This window comes from Mandrillus leucophaeus, unplaced genomic scaffold, assembly GCF_000951045.1.
Source record: "Mandrillus leucophaeus isolate KB7577 unplaced genomic scaffold, Mleu.le_1.0 Scaffold577, whole genome shotgun sequence".
Lineage (NCBI taxonomy): Eukaryota > Metazoa > Chordata > Mammalia > Primates > Cercopithecidae > Mandrillus > Mandrillus leucophaeus.
Genome location: NW_012106219.1, coordinates 934,367 through 939,724, shown reverse-complemented (window position 1 = coordinate 939,724; position 5,358 = coordinate 934,367). Strand labels below are relative to the sequence as shown.

The following is a 5,358-nucleotide window of genomic DNA, read 5'->3' as shown; positions in this document are numbered from 1 at the left end:
AAAATCAACATATGAAAATCAGTAGTGTTTCTGTATGCCAACAGTGAATAATATGAAAAAGAAATTTTAAAAGTAATCCTATTTACAATAGCTACACATAAAATAAAATGCCTAGGAATTAACCACAGAAGTGAAAGATCTCTATAATAAAAACCATAGAATACTGATGAAAGAAATTGAAGAGCACACCAAAAAAATAGAAAAATATTTTATGTTGTTCATGGATTGGAAGAATTAATATTGTTAAAATGTCCATACTACCCAAAGCAATCTATAGATTCAATGCAATTCCTATCAACATACCAATGACATTCTTCACAGAAACAGAAAAAAATAGTCCTAAAATTTGTATGGAACTACAAAAGACCCAGAATAGCAAAAGCTATCCTAAGCAAAAAGATGACATTGCTTGACTTCAGATTATACTACAGAGCTATAGTAACCAAAACAGCATGGTACTGGCATAAAAGCAGACACATAGACCAATGGAGCAGAATAGAGAGCCCAGAACCAAATCCAGACACCTACAGTGAACTCATTTTTGACAGTGACCAAGAACATAGTCTGGGGAAAAGACAGTCTCTTCAGTAAATGGTGCTGGGAAAACTGGATATCCATATGCAGAATAATGAAACTAGACCCCTATCTGTCACCATATACAAAAATCAAATCAAAATGATTAAGGACTTAAATCTAAGACCTCAAACTATGAAACTACTATAATAAAACATTGGGGAAAATCTCCAGGACATTGGTCTGGGCAAAAATTTCTTGAGAGATACCTCACAGACAGGCAACCAAAGCAAAAATGGACAAACGAGATCACATCAAGTTAAAAAGCTTCTGCATAGCAAAGGATACAATGAATGAAGTGAAGAGACAACCCACATTCTGTGGGAAAAAATATTTGCAAACTACCCCTCTGACAAGTAATTAATAACCAGAATATGTAAGGAACTCAAACAACTCTATGGGAAAAAATCTAATAATCTGACCAAAAAATTGGCAAAAGATTTGAATACACATTTCTCAAAAGAAGACATACAAATGACGAACAGGTATACGAAAAGGTGCTGAACATCAGTGATCATCAGAGAAATGCACATCAAAACTACAATGAGATATCTATCTCACTGCAGTTAAAGTGGCTGATATTCAAAAGACAGGCAATAACAAATGCTGGCTAGGATGTGGAGAAAAGAGAACCCCTGTACACTGTTGGTGGGAATGTAAATTAGTACAACTACTATAGAGAACAGTTTGGAGGTTTCTCAAAAAAATTAAAAATTGAGCTGCCATATTATCCAACAATCCCACTGCCAGGTATATAGCCAACAAAAGGAAGTCAGTATATCAAAGAGATATCTGCACTCCTATGTTTGTTGCAGCACTGTTTACGATAGCTAAGATTTGGAAGCAACTTAAGTGTCCATCAACAGATGAATTGATAAAGAAAATATGATACATATACACAATGGGGTACTATTCAGTCATAAAAAAGAATGAGGTCTAGTCATTTGCGACAACATGGATGGACCTGGAGATCATTTATGTTAAATGAAATAAGCCGGGTACAGAAAGACAAACATATATTCTCATTTATTTGTAAGATCTAAAACTCAAATCTGAACTCATGGACCTAGGGAGTAGAAGGATGGTTACCAGAGGCTGGGAATGGCGGGGGTGGGGGGCGGATTTGGGGGAGGTGAGGATGGTTAATGGGTCCAAAAACATAGAAAAAATGAATAAGACCTGTTTGATAGCACAACAGGGTGACTTTAGTCAATAATACCTTAATTGTACATTTTAAAATAACTTAAAGAGTGTAATTGGATTGTTTGTAACTCAAAGGATAAATGCTTGAGGAGATTGATATCCCATTCTCCATAATGTGATTATTTCACATTGCATGCCTGTATCAAAACATCTCACATACCCCCATAAATATATATATTATATACCTACAAAAATTAAAATTTAAAAAATTATGTAATTGTCATTCCAGATATATCTTCATATATACATTTTGATTAAAAAGATGGGTAGTTGAGTGCATTCACGAATATAATTTTCTAAAACTAGGTTCATATTATAGTGCTACCTTCAAAATATAAAAATTAATTTCACTGAAACTTTACAGAAGAAAATAAAGAGAAATGGAAGGAATTGCTTAAATTTAGATAAATATTTTGCCACTTTAAGTGATATTATTTCAAAAAATATTTCTCTAAGATTATGAAAAAATGTGAAAAAATTAAGAGGTCTTTGTTTGTGTTTTTATTTAAAGCAATATACATTAATCTGCTTTGAAGAAGGTTACTATCCTCTACCTGTTGCCTCCCCCTCTCCATTTTCAGATTAGTACGTTTTATTGTTATGACGTTATCAAGTATTATAACATTTAAATTCTATTTTGTCATTATAATTATTGTACTTGGTTAGTCTCAGTTCTGTGTTTAAATGGATTCTAAGGTTATCGTAACTCCTATGTTATAGTTTTTCCATTTCTCAGTTCTTTATTTTTATTCGTCTCTTAGCTGGGCTGTATTTTACCATCAAGAAGTTTTTAAAAATATGCTTTTTGGTTCCATGTCCTTTATGTTTGACATGTTTATGAGTCATGTCTATAGCTTTTATACTTGAAGGACAGCTTTGTCATGTATTCTATTCTTGTGTCATATTTTGTTTTCCTAAGGACAATATTTTCTGGCATTGAACATTGCTGTTAAGAAAACAGACTAGCTTAATTCTCCTCCTCATTTACTTCCTAAAGAATTTTTTTTAAACTTTGAGGTTTAATACCTTAACCAGGATAATATTTCTTGATTATGTTATTCTGTAGTAGCTTTTTTTTTTTTTTGAGCACCGTATCCTTTTTTAAACTGAAGGTTCTGCTGTTCATTTTAGAAAATCTTAACATACTCTATTTAAAAATATTCTATTCAGCTAGGTTGTTCTATACCATTGTATTTTGGGAACATTTTCTTATGTTGGATTGCTTTTGTTCTCCCTATTTATTGTCTTCTCTCATATTATTCTGAATTTTAAAATCTTTTTCTTAAGTATTGGCTGTTTTTATCTCAAGCATTTTTTCCATTTTGAGCTTAACTATTTTTGTAATGGTGTTATTTGGTCCTCAGCTTTTTTCTTAGCTTGTCTAGTTCCTTGCTTTTATATAATTTGTTCATTAAGTTCCTTTTTATGATACATTTTTATTGAATTGGATTTATAATAGACTGAATTATTCAATAATATGTATTTGGATCACCAAACAAATATATTGAGAATAGCAAGTGGATTTTAACTCTCCTGGTAACCCAGATCAATTGCTAGTGGCTTTCTGGCCCATTGTGTTAAGAAGGACTTTAGATTAGCATCAGGTCTCTGCAGGGAGGGGTACACTTAGTGATGACTGCCACGTAAAAGCTATGAGATGGTGATGGTGATGCTACCCTCTTATCTCAGAGGCACGTTTACATTTCATATAGTACATTACAGGTGACTAAAGGTCATGGTTGTGCATCAGAGAGGGTAAGATGATGATTAGGAGAAGCTTCAATATTACCATTTATTTATTGATTCAACAGTTATTTATTAGAATTTACAATGTCTCAAGCGTGATACTAGGTGCTAGGATAAAGTGGTGGAAGATATATATGGTCCCTGCTCAGATAGAACTTATAGTCAAGTAAGGGAGATAGACATTAAATGAACAATCACAGAAATACTTAACTACATTTGTGATAAGGAATGTAAAGGGAAAGTGTATTCCCCCAGTGGGTTTGTCCTGCTGGCTGCACAGACAAAATCAATCCACGAAGACTGTGGCATTGCAGTAGAGAGAGTTTAATTGACCACTAGACTGACCCATGTGGGAGAACTGGAGTTATCACTCAAATCAGCCTCAGCTTGTTAAGTTCTTAGTACAGGAACTCAGGGCATTTTCTTCTTTGAGATTATCTTTCAGGTTGGGTTCTCTGTCTGATTTTTTTCCCCCTTCTTATGTTGTGATTCTTTTTTGATTTTCTAAGTTTAATAATCACTGTGCTTTTCTCCCTCATATTGCTGGGACTGTATGTGTGTAACCCTGACTTGGCGTTCTGTTTTCTCTGATTTAATGTGAGTGAATATCCCTTCACTCTGCACTTAATCTGTGACTTGTTTATGTTCCCCAAAGAGCTATGGTATGGGAGCAGGCATTTTTATTATATATACTTTTAGTCAGGAGGTAAGGGAGAAAGTAGATAATTCAACTGTAATCATACAAGCGGTTGTTGTTCTGAGTTTTTGTTAGAATGAACTTTATAACAAAACACTTCTAGTGGCAGTTTTATCTTTTTTCTATAGCGAATTGTTTTGGGATTCAAATTGTCCCCAGTTCAACACAGTATGCTAGAGTCTCTATGCTGTCAAAAAAAAATAAGCTATAGTTGTTTACTTCCTCCATTTTACCCTTCTCTCAGCAGCAGTTTCTCCCTCCAAGTCAGAGAGCAAAAGATGAGGATACCCTTTGAGTTAGTCTCTCTCAGTCTCTCATTTGGTATTGGTACCAGCACTTTAATACCTAATAAAATGAAAGCAAAAGAATGTACTTGAGAGAGATTCTTTCATCTGACTTCATTTAACCGTTTTTACCTAGAAATCCATGATATCGTTCTTTACCACTATGGTATTTTAAAATAACTTATTTGTGAATATATTGCAAACATATGTTTTGCACCATACCATTATATCTAGAAAACCTATAAAAATGCAAGGTTATCTGTTTTCTCACAAAGTTTCTGCACTTCCAGTTTTTGTTGAGATTTTTACTGGTTTAGCAGTCAGATACTCAGAAGATAGAAAGTGAATCAAACTGAATTTCTCTTTTAAAAATAATGTATAACATGGAGCCATAAGCAAATTTGTGATAGTTATCATGTAAAATAAAATGTAAAATAAAATACTATGTAATAGTGTGTGTTTTATCATGATTTGTATATTTTATGTAGCTACACTATTTGTTTTCTTGGGTATCTGTTACATGCATTTATTTTTCTCACAGCCATCTAGTTGTGTATATATTCTAATAACTTTAAAGATTTTATGGTGAACAATTATTTTATAGATGACTTTAAATTTATATACTAATTTTGTGATCTCTTAATGGTTTTGATTATTATAAGATTTTAGAGGGGTTGAAATTAAAAATATATAAGGTTTAGATATAAATAATTGGAATAAAATCATAATTTTATAAATAAAATAATTATTTTAAATTTTTAGATAGTGAGAATAAATCGAATAATTGGAATTAGAATAAATTCTAATAAACTTAGTGATTTTATATAATAAATATAATACTTTATAAAATTGGAA

General features: G+C 32.2%; 1 protein-coding gene across 1 annotated transcript in view; it reads left to right on the top strand.

Annotated features, from left to right (window-relative positions):
- RB1 (retinoblastoma 1) overlaps positions 1 to 5,358 on the top strand; it is a 198,301-nt gene that overhangs the window by 64,762 nt on the left and 128,181 nt on the right. The window lies entirely within an intron of this gene.